At 44.1% G+C, this 11,474-nt stretch overlaps 1 protein-coding gene across 1 annotated transcript in view; it reads left to right on the top strand.

Annotated features, from left to right (window-relative positions):
- Window positions 1-1,937: 1,937 nt before the first annotated feature.
- Window positions 1,938-11,474, top strand: part of LOC124619503 (CUGBP Elav-like family member 2) — a 1,137,606-nt gene continuing 1,128,069 nt past the window's right edge. The window contains exon 1 of the mRNA XM_047145926.1: window positions 1,938-1,954. The gene's annotated coding sequence lies outside the window, so the exon portion shown is untranslated. The remainder of the gene's footprint in view (window positions 1,955-11,474) is intronic.

Here is an 11,474-nt window from a genome sequence, read left to right as displayed (position 1 = left end):
GCTAAGCACAACAGCGTAGGCGCAGCGCTCGTCCGTCTCCGCACTATGAGATGGCGCTGCCATAGAGACGGACCAAATTCTGCTTCCGCCGATCCACGTATTAATATGTAACGCAGCCAGTGAGATTGCTGCTAACGTAGAACCTTTTCTCCTCGCGGATTAGACTCGCGCAGTGATACATGAACGCGCGAGCTATTATAACGAGTGTACATACCTCCGATTAGTCAGTCTGCATTTGTCTGCACCAGTCTGTACGAGTTCTACATTTGTCTGTACCAGTCTATAGTCAAGTTTCAGTCTGCGCCTAATAAGATTACCATATTCCTGTACATAGCCATGAAGATAAATGTACAGACACTTTTGTCAAGTATCAGAGATATATGTGAGAATAAGATTAACATATCAATACCAAAAGAACTTCAGATTATCAATTGTAAATAGCACTCAGAACCAAGTTAAGTAATTTTATGCTTGTTATTATTTTAATAAATGTGTGTGAAAATTAATCAAGTTCTGTTTAAAGTTGGTCACCGTCAATGTGCTACTCTAAGCGTGCAAGTGGCATTTCTATCGTCTGACCTAATGGCAGAAGATAAACACGCCACGATAAGACCACGAGACATATTGCTGACACTCGCCTACTTCGTTAGAGCGACAGGTCAAATAATCTGATGGTGTGTGTACCGAAGGTCTTACAGTACGCACACCACAGTATTCTTAAACTGGGATGTCAATGTGTAGGACTGCAAACTGCAGACATGTACCTGCAAACACACAAAAAATTAATTACGTAACTTTGTTTTGTTGTGGAGATTTAAAGTTTTTTCGTTCGTTAAGCGATTTTATGGTGAAGTACTCATCAAGTCAAGCACGTTTTGGACACCACACTGCTTCACTTCGCATGGCCCTGCCGATGTGGTATGGACTGACTTCGTGTAATCAGGAAACTGACTCATTCAGGCAGTTAGGGAGTTCTGGAGATTAAATCCGAATCCAAATCATAGAGTGCCCTGCTGTACTTTACACACAGTAACGAGGTTAGTGTCAGAGTGACAGTGCCTAACTTTCAAATGGTTCAAATGGCTCCGAGCACTATGGGACTTAACATCTATGGTCATCAGTCCCCTAGAACTTAGAACTACTTAAACCTAACTAACCTAAGGACAGCACACAACACCCAGTCATCACGAGGCAGAGAAAATCCCTGACCCCGTCGGGAATCGAACCCGGGAATGCCTAACTTTGGTCAGTTGTATGGGGATATACTGTTTCGTGTGAAATCTGTCCATTGAATGACTTTACATTTCTTACATGCACATAATACTGGCACATGAGAATGCTGCGTAAACGAGTAGAGCCCTCAATATTTCACTCAGTGGGATGACACTTCTTCCACAGTGTCTTATCATTTTTGATGTTAAATAATTCATTATATTCCTTTTCTTCTTCAGCACTCTGGTCTTTGGTTTGTATACATTAAAACAAATTCTATGCCAGAAAGGCTGTCTGCTTCATTCAGCAGTTTGCCTGAAAACAAATGTTCCTTATTTACCACCGTAAATACTGCTCCTCTCACATGCAGTTTTCCTTTTGTAATATTTTCTTTCACTTCCTCCATAAAGTGCTCCGTCTAGAAGTTAAACAAGAGTGATAACGCTATGTAGCTCTGTGTTAGAAGCTTTCCTAAGGGAGCTTAACCCCGGAGATTTGCCACTTTCAGTGCTCGTATATGGTTTTTGTCTCTATGTGCACTCAAAATTTAACGTAATGCTTGGTAAAACTATTGGTTCTCACACATTGACATTATTTTATATTTTTAACGATGTAAATCGTATTTTTCCCGTTTGTTTCGCTATATGATTGCACGCATTACTGTAGTGAAACCCGTCTTTCTTTCTGTTGCAGGTGAGTACAGAATCAAGCTTGCTCATCACTCTACTTCAAAGTTAAGGAGGTAAGAAAAATATATTAGTTGCGTTATCATACGCTATTCCACTTTATCACTCGTCCGAGCGATTTTGTTTTCGTTCCTCCATAGTCATGCTATGGTAGTGTAGGGCGTGGATTTCAGTGTTTACCCGGACTGCAGACATGCAACTATAAACAAACAAAATATTAGTCACAAACCCGAGGTGGTACTTAAAACTTTAAAGAGTATCCCGTGTATAATCGATCTGTCACAAGCTTTCTGTGATTTTTTTTAGTAACTGTTCGAATCCAGCGTTGTAGGTTGTACCACTATCAATAGCGGCATGACGCTGTCAGTCGTGCTCCTTATGCATCCCTGAAACATCCGGAACTGAACGCTCCTTTCCCGGCAGACGCATTGTCCTGCGTCTTAGATAATGCCAAAGTGCTACCATTTACGAGCCTTTATGCGAGGTGAGAGTACTCGTTATACATGTTTCCGGTGGAACGGTCGAGTCGCACCGAAAGATATGAACAGTTTGCAGGCGTTGATAATACGAGAGTCTGGAAGTTTCGTGTAAAGTGGTTGGGCAACAGTGAGTAACTAACAGAAGAAGTTACCCGTAATTACAAACGAAATCAGCACACAGATCAGCACCGCCATTGTTACTCATTAGCACCAGCTGGAGGTGGGAGGGAGGGGACTTTATTATTATTTGAACAATTTGAAGACCATCTTGAACTAATTTACCATGATATTTTTTAATTCGGAAAAACAATCCACCAACGGAATGCTTCAGCGTGAAACTGGAACCAAATTTAAGTATTAATATGAGCAGGTTTCGGTCTAACCATTGTTAGGAAGTGTGTTACTTACGAATCAGTTCTTCTTTTCCTTCTTCTGATTCTTCTTCTTCTTCGGGCAAATCTCGTCTAGCACAGAGTCCCCTGTACCTGAAGGACTGGTGCCCTTCGTATCACCGTACTGGTCAATTACTTAGGGGAGGAAACTCGAGTGCGCCACCCGTCTATGCATCATAAACTTTGCTGTGTTTCTGGGGATATTTTAACTGTGTGTAGTATTTTCTGAGGCGAAAATTGAGGGCCAGCCCAGCATTTGCCTGAACGAGCGTGGAAAACTGCCTGGAATCGACTCTCAGGCTCAGACTGGCCCGTGCAGCAGCCACAGTCTCGTTAATTCGATTGGAGGCTTCGATGCTGTCGTGTCCCATTTTCCTGATCGCAGGCTAGTGTACTGCGCTGTATGAGCAGGTACTTACAAATTCAGTCAAGTAAGTAAATGTTATTAAGCGTTAAACTTTAACAGCAATCTTTCGTTCTAAAATGGATTGCTGATGACTTCAATATTCGTAAAGAAAGGATTGGGGAGAAGTTTGTGGCACAACTTGACCAGAAGAAGGGATCGGTTGGTAGGGCATGTTCTGAGGCATCAAGGGATCACCAATTTAGTATTGGAAGGCAGCGTGGAGGGTAAAAATCGTAGAGGGAGACCAAGAGATGAATACACTAAACACATTCAGAAGGATGTAGGTTGCAGTAGGTATTGGGAGATGAAGAAGCTTGCACAGGATAGAGTAGCATGGAGAGCTGCATCAAACCAGTCTCAGGACTGAAGACCACAACAACAACAAAGAAAAGTGACGCATTTGGTTTCAAGCAACAGGGTGGTGTATGATACGAAGGCTGTTTTCTCTGTCAGCCGTTCTGTACGTATCTTATACGAAATATCGCTAACACCATCAGCTTTATTTACTGATTTTACTGATATGTATAAGGTGTCACCCTGTGACTCTGGGTGATCTCGTTAATATTGGGAATCATCACCATACTTCTTACAGAAAGAGCAAAAAAAAAAAAAAAAAAAAAGAAAAGAAAAGAAATTTAGGGCGTCTGCAGAACTTCTTATCATCTGTGGTATATGTGGCAGCAGTGCTTCAACCTATGCATCACAATCAACAAGGCGTTTTGCAGACGATGATATTCTCTGGACCTTCAGCAAAAAGTGTGCTGATGAGGTAAACTGCATGTCGTGAGCCACATGCAGCTGTTTGGTGCCTTGTGCTCTTCCACAGAACACCATATGCAATTGGCCTCTTACATTTCCAGAAAGATAAACTGCCAACACATACTGCCAAGTCGTATCTTTACATCGTGTTCTACAACGTATTTGTTCCGAGCGCATGTTCCTGCAAGAAAAACTAAAACTGCAGTTAAAATCTGCAACCCTGTGGTTGGTAATTCCAGGTATGTCCAAAGCGCCTTGCATCCCCTCTAGGGTTCCGCACGAGCGGCACTTTCCCCTCCACACACTGCCGTTCTGCTCATTGAGAGGCCACGAAGATTCAGCCGGCCTCTATGCGACGGGGAGTTTCGAAGTTTGGGTGTATTTGTACTGATACAGAAATATTACAGCAAAACAAATCTGGGCAGCAAACGTCGTCCGCTTTGAAAGACCTGGAGAAGGAAAATATTCTGATCTTTAAGACCCGAAATAACATTCCTAACTCATATAACCATCTAAAAAAAATGCATTTGCTTTTCTTTCCTTATTCGGCTCTACTTATTTATGCAAACAATCGCTTTTAACTATGTACCGTGTCAAGAGCAAAGTGAGAAGTTATCTTATTTCTAAGAACCTGGAATCGAGCATAAAATTAAAAAAAAAGGTTCAAACTTGACTTACCAGCTTTCCTAGGATATGCTGGTCAATGGTCACATCCGAATATCCATCCGAAGGTGTACCCTATTGCCGACCGCCACAAAGAAAGCTGTTTCGATTAAGAATCGCCAGAGAGGTTACAGTGTGGAGGTGGCAGCATTGCGCGAAAGACGACAGTGAGCTCAGATTCCGTGCCGACACGAGCTGCTGCGAGGCACCGGGCGAGCTGGGCGGCAGCTGCGGCTGGTGTGACGTGACCCCCGATCCCTGCGTCAGAGTTTACGCTCCGCCCGCGAGTCTGTCCGGGCTTATCGCGCTTGTGTGGCGCTCCGCCGGCGCTCGTAAACAACGGCCTGGCAAAAAGTGGGCCAGGCTCCGTGGCAGAGGCGCGCTCGCTCGCTCCACGCCGCCCTCTCTCTCTCTCTCTCTCTCTCTCTCTCTCTGCAGCGGTTTCAGCCACTGTGCGAGATCTAGCCGCGTCAGTAACGCTGGACATCATCCGGAAGCTCAACTATCATAATGAACACTGGATTATAATTTAGGGTGGAGCCCCCCTCACGCCCACATCGGTATGATGACCAACACAAAAGTGACGTATCACAGGATGAGTTCAAAATGGTTCAAATGGCTCTGAGCACTATGGGACTTAATATCTGAGGTCATCAGTCCCCTAGAACTTAGACCTACTTAAACCTAACTAACCTAAGGACATCACACACATCCATGCCCGAGGCAGGATTCGAACCGGCGACCGTAGCGGTCACGCGGTTCCAGACTGAAGCGCCTAGAACCGCACGGCCACACCGGCCGGCAGGATGAGTGTACTGTGATGTTTTTGTACATCTGGTGACGATTAACCATTAATACTCCCTCATCTGGGCATAGATTGGGCCGAAATTTGAACAAAGGGTAGCGGTTTAAAGGGCAGAAGAAAAAAGTGCCAAGGCCAGGGCTAAGAGAAAAAAACCTCACCGATAGTTGGGTCAGGTAGTAAGAGTAGTAGCGGATTTCTCCTGCCTGCGACAGATCATGCGAGGATAGGTTTTGTTAGTAGTGCGTATCATGCATACCTTTGGCGTTGTGAAGCGTTGTTACTCTGCGGCTGCAGCTAGGTACCGGTGTTGGCTTCTTGACCAGCTCATCATATCTGTAGCAGCTGGGTTCATTATCGGTTAGTGTCCAATACGTCATATATATGATTCACAGGGTAGGGTAGTGTTGGCGGTTTGTTCGTGCGTTAGTAAGCAAGCTTGTCGGCTTCCCTGCTGTTACCTGTTGGTCGGCTATGGTACCAGCTGGCATAACCAGTCAGTATTGTTGGTGTAGAGGGACTAGGCGATTTCGTCGCTTGTGAGCGTATTTTAGCTCGCCGTAGGTGGTTAAGCCCTAGCTAGCAGTGTCTTTGGTCTCTTATGCTTCTACCTATAGTTGTGATCATAGTTCCCCTGACAACAGATGAAAGGATTTTCGGGTATTGCGTGTATAGTCGTGTGGCGAGCTTTTGAATACTTAAAAATGTGTGTGAATTCCTAAGGGACCAAACTGCTTCACTCATCGGTCCCTAGACTTACAGCCTACTTAAACTAAATTATACTAAGAACAGCACACACACACCCATGCCCGAGGGAGGACTCGAACCTTCGGCGGGACGGGCCGTGCAGTCAGTTACATGGCGCCCAGACCGCGCGGCCACTCAGCGCGGCTGATTACTTCCTTGAGGGTTTCAAGGCGGTACTCATTGTGAACATCCACGATGCGAGTGTAGCACGTGCAGCGTTGCTAATGATGCCTAGCACTTTCTTCTGTATGATCTGCAGGCGGCGCAGGCTGTAGGAGTTGCGTATCGCCAGATGGGAGCTGTGTACATAATGACAGGTCTGATCAGTGTCACGTATATGGACCTAGACACCCTGCTATTTAGTGTGCTTTCCATGTTGAACACTGGGTAGAGTTGTTTCAGCCACGCGTGCGCTCCGTTGTCAACATATTTTGTGTGGTCCCCCCACGGAAGTTTGCGGTCCAGCCACAGAGAAGTACCTAACACTCTCGCCGTAACGTATTGGGTGTGCACGCAGTGTCACCTGTCTACAGTGTCGATGTAGCTTTGGTCTGCGTTTGAACATAACTGCTTCACACTTGTCAACATTTACTTTAATACGCCGTCGCTCCAACAAAGGCTCGCCAGTTCTCAGTGTCGTCTGTAACGATGAATTTATGTTCCACGATTTCCAGTCTTGCGAATACTGGATGCTGTCTATTTGTTCGCCTTTCTGTCCTGTTGGTGCCTGAGGTTTTCAGAAGCGAACTCTGGTTGCGCAGAGACTAATCTAAATATTTCACCTTTGGTCGTCGTTCTGCAGTACCCCTCCCTGCAAATCTACACGCTTACCTTCTTACAGGAACAGTCCCAGACAATCCACTGTGGTTGAAACATTTGCGTTACGTCCAAGCGCCAAAGTGAATTTCGGCCCAGGATAAAGTGGCTACCGTTTTAGAATAGTGACTACTAACGTAAGAAGTATTAGGTTGGTGCATAAATTCGTAGCGTTTTTGTTTTGCATGTTAGTGTTCCGGTTACTAAGCGTTAATTTATCGATTGTCATTTTTAATTCACTGTTGATATTTGAGTTTACATACTGTCATTTGGCCATTTGGAGACAGCGAGTACAGCCGTGAAAGCTAGGAAATGGAGTGTCAACCCTAAAAATCAGAAAATTTGCAACATATTCTTCTGTTTGAGCTCAATAGAGGCGAGACAACAGCGGATGGATAATGCTATTGGACAGAGCGTAGCAAGTAAATGCTTCTCTCGGTTTAAGAGGAATCTTTTCGATATCAGTGACTCTCCACGTTCAGGAAGACGTTCGGGGTTTGATGAAGATCGTTTAAATCAGGCTAGTCCAAACTTTGCCCCGGGGACGCTAGCGCCCGCGATCGCGCGAGGCCAGGGCCCCGGGCGAATTCGTATGTTGTCGCACTGACCGAGCCGTGTCGCTTAGCTGACCGTGCTGACCGCCGCGCCGCACCTCACCATCCCGCCGTACGCGCGCTTCGTACGGAAGACAAACCGCCGCGCCACCAGCGGTCAAAAGCATTAATACGACACAAAACTGTTGGTCAACAGAAGTAAGGCTGTTGGATCGCGATGCTGGTCAAAACAGCAGAAAAAAAAGGTGGAGTGGCGCGTCCGCTCTATTTAAACCCGACTGGGAAATTAATTTCTTTTGTACTGCTGTCGAAAATCATGCTAAGTGTTTCGTATGTCATCGGAATCTCATGTGTTTAAAAACGTAGTCGACTGAACGGTGCTTTAATACCTGTCACAAAGATCAGCTCGAAAATTTGTCACAAGAGGTACACCAGTCAAAGATTGAAGACCTGAAAGAAAATTTCAAGCAGCATTACAGTGAAGTAAACGTTTCCTATCGCATGACTCATTATCATTTATAAAGATGACAGATAACACTGTATTTCATAATATGATTCGTCGCTTAACGATATGCCAGTTATCGAATACCAGGTTGTCAGCAACAAGGAACATTTCTTCTCGGTTAATTTTTATGTTTGGGTTGTATTAAATCGCGTCGCACAGACATAAGGAAAAGTTTCAGGTGCGTTATTTTTTGCCACTTTGTGAAAACCAGTCACAAACGCTCTCTCTGACAGAATAGCGTCATTCAGAGTCATTCTTTGGTTTTGTGTATTTATGTTTTGACGGATGGGAAAACATATGTTGTAGTTTGATCTATGTTATCAATTAACTAAAACGCAAATATTCCAATAGATAATAATCTATTTTGCGGTCACACTTCGCTGTCCTTGCTAGCGTGTATGACCGCTTTTCAGAGGAACTGGGGGAAAACGCACCTAAAACCAATCTTTTTTTGTTAGTTTTTTATTTCGGTTTCAATGAATGAAACAATTAATTTTTAAAATAAAAAAAGTGTTTTAAAAACAGGATTGTACAAAATTAACTGTAAGGCTTTTTTTGCCGTGTTAGAAGCAGGGAACAGGTGCACGAAGTTTGCGAGCAAGTTACAAATGCTCGCTGAGAATTGAGGAAGCAGGGAAACCCTTTCCGGCTAGGAATCTCATAAAGGATTGACTGGTCGACTCGGCGGCTTGTATTTGTCCAGCAGACCTCATGGAAAAATTTGAGACAAATAGCTCTTTCGCCTCAAACTGTTGCTCGTCGAGTCGAACACCGCCAAAGTTCTCTCATTGTTTGGTTCCACGTATATCTGTGAGCGCTTTTTTTCTCTTTTAAAGCTTGCTAAAACTAAGAACCGTTCACTACTTAGCGATAAAAGTTTGACTAATTCTTTGAGGTTAACAATCTCAAGGAATATTGTACCAAACCAAGACAAAATCATTTCCTTGAAACAGTAAAACGTGTAAAATGTTAATAGTGCCTTCAACAATGTTGGCTGTAAGGATTAAAGTACTTCATTACGTTAATTCTATTTTTTAAATAAGTTTTCAAACTTTGTCAATCAAAACAGCAAACTAACAATCCGATGTCTAGACTCTGAAAAGAGACACATAAAACTAAAGTATCAAGTACAACAAAAAAATATTTACTTGTAACTAGTAACAGAATAACAGAAAGAATGTGGCTCTATATCCCTTACGTAAAATTATTTCTGAAATAGAACATTTATGACACTAGTTCATTTAAGATATCTTTCAGAAGACGCCTACTGTAGATATGACGAGTATGCATGCGCAATACTAATAGAATCAACACGTGGGTCAGAAAACTACTAAATTGTTCTTCGATCCTTGTTTCGGATACTGTTTTCCGAGCTTTGCGTAGTAATTCTGTTACACGAACACTAATTGTTACCGAAATAGTAAATGGTTAGCTTGTTTTACCGCTCATCGACCACTTTTACAGAGCGTTGGATCTGACCGCGGGACAGTCCAGCGCAGAGAAGTGTTGTGCCGTCTCACTCGCTCCGTAGCTGTCTCTCTCTCTCTCTCTCTCTCTCTCTCTCTCTCTCTCTCTCCCTTCCCCTCTCCTATGGCGACACTAGCGACACACGGTCGCGGACGGGGCGCTGAACTACACTGCCTTGCGCCCGCGGGGCGCGCGCGCCCCCGCCGGGCGCATTTCTTGGATGGGCCTGGTTTAAAAGCATTAATTCACAGCGGTCCTCGTCAGCGTACTCGAAAACTGACAATCATTTTACCATCGTGCGATATTTGCATGCAGTGGGGAACGTTAAAAAATCGGGTGTATGGGTACCGCATGCTCTAAGCAAAATGACAAAAATCAGCGGGTGGTCACATGTGCACCTCTGCTTGTCATTAATTGGTTCATGAATAACAGCAACCATTCCTATCGCTTATCGTTGCTGCTGTCGAGAAGTGGTGTCTTTATGCTAACATAAGGAAAAGATAGGAATGGTCGCGCACAAACAAAGCAGCAACTCCCAGTACGAAGAGCTGCGTGAGTCCACAAAAGATAACGCTCTGCATCTGGTGGAACAGCGACGGTGGGGAGTACTACGAACTGCTTCCTCGAGATGAAGCCATCGCTGATGACATTTATTGTCAACAACTGAGACGTCTTGTAGATGCAATCTAAGAACAACGACCAGGAAGACTGCGTGAAGTCATGTCACTCCACGATAACGCCCGCCCGCATTGTGCTAGACTGACAAAAAACACTGTACAGGATTTGAGTTGGGAATTAATTTCTCACCCACCCTATCCACCTGATGTTGCGCCCACAGATTTTCAGTTTTTTGTTTTCGCTCTCTATGGAATAGCTTTCAGCGAACTTCGTTTCCGGATGAAAATGCTCTCCGAACATGGCTCGACGAGTTACTCGCCTCAAAATCACGTGTTTTTTTACGGTCGCGGAATCAAAGTTACCCGAGCGCTCGCTGACGGTTGTAAGTATTGAACGAGAATATATTACTGACGACTTAAGTATCTGTTACGTGTATCTGTTGTGCTTATTAAATCTATCGAAAACACTAGGAATTTATACACTCACCTAATACCATTAAGTTTTGATTAATTACACTATACCTTGTTACAAACAAATTCATGATCCCACTAAACAATTTTGTAATGCTATTTGACTTTGAAAATGCGTAATAAATTAGCTGACTTGCTCACAATTAACAGTAAGTCGAGAAACCAATAAATAGTATACATAGTTTGTATAATAGACCATAAAACTGTGAAAATCACTTGTAACACCCTACGAAAGTGGCAAGAGCCTAATAGTGACCAACTTCTACACCATCAGGTCACACAAATCTGACCACCGCCTATGCTCGACGCCAAAGTCCAGTAACCACCCACAGACAGCAGGTGGCAGCGCCAGCAGTGAAAGGTATATAAACCTCGTCAGGGGAACGCGAATAATAGTGCAGCCGTTATCGTAATGTGGAAACGCAGCGATTCATCTGACGTCCAAAAAGTCACGATCATTGGCTTTCGGGCCAAGGGTAAGTCTGTAAATTGTTCACGTGCCGCCGTGGTTAAAGTTTAAGACGCATGCCAAAATGGCGCAATCAAAACTTGCACCGAAGCAACTGTGGTCCACCTCTGTCCATAGATAAGGAGTGAACGGCGGCTGCGAAGACGTGTATGCGCGAACAGACGTGGAACTCTTGAGCAGTTGACAGCCCACATGAACCAAGGAGCTACCAACAAAGTCTCCTCAACAACTGTTCAGCGAACGTTGCTGCCAAGATGAGAAACATAGAAGTAGATATCCTCGGTGTAACAAAGCAGCTTAAATCACTTAAAAAAGGCAAGGCCTCCGGTCCAGATTGTATACCAGTCAGGTTCCTCTCAGAGTATGCTGATAAAATAGCTCCATATTTAGCAATTATATATAACCACTCGCTCACACAAACATACGTAC

This window comes from Schistocerca americana, chromosome 6, assembly GCF_021461395.2.
Source record: "Schistocerca americana isolate TAMUIC-IGC-003095 chromosome 6, iqSchAmer2.1, whole genome shotgun sequence".
NCBI lineage: Eukaryota > Metazoa > Arthropoda > Insecta > Orthoptera > Acrididae > Schistocerca > Schistocerca americana.
This window is presented reverse-complemented; position numbering and strand designations above follow the sequence as displayed.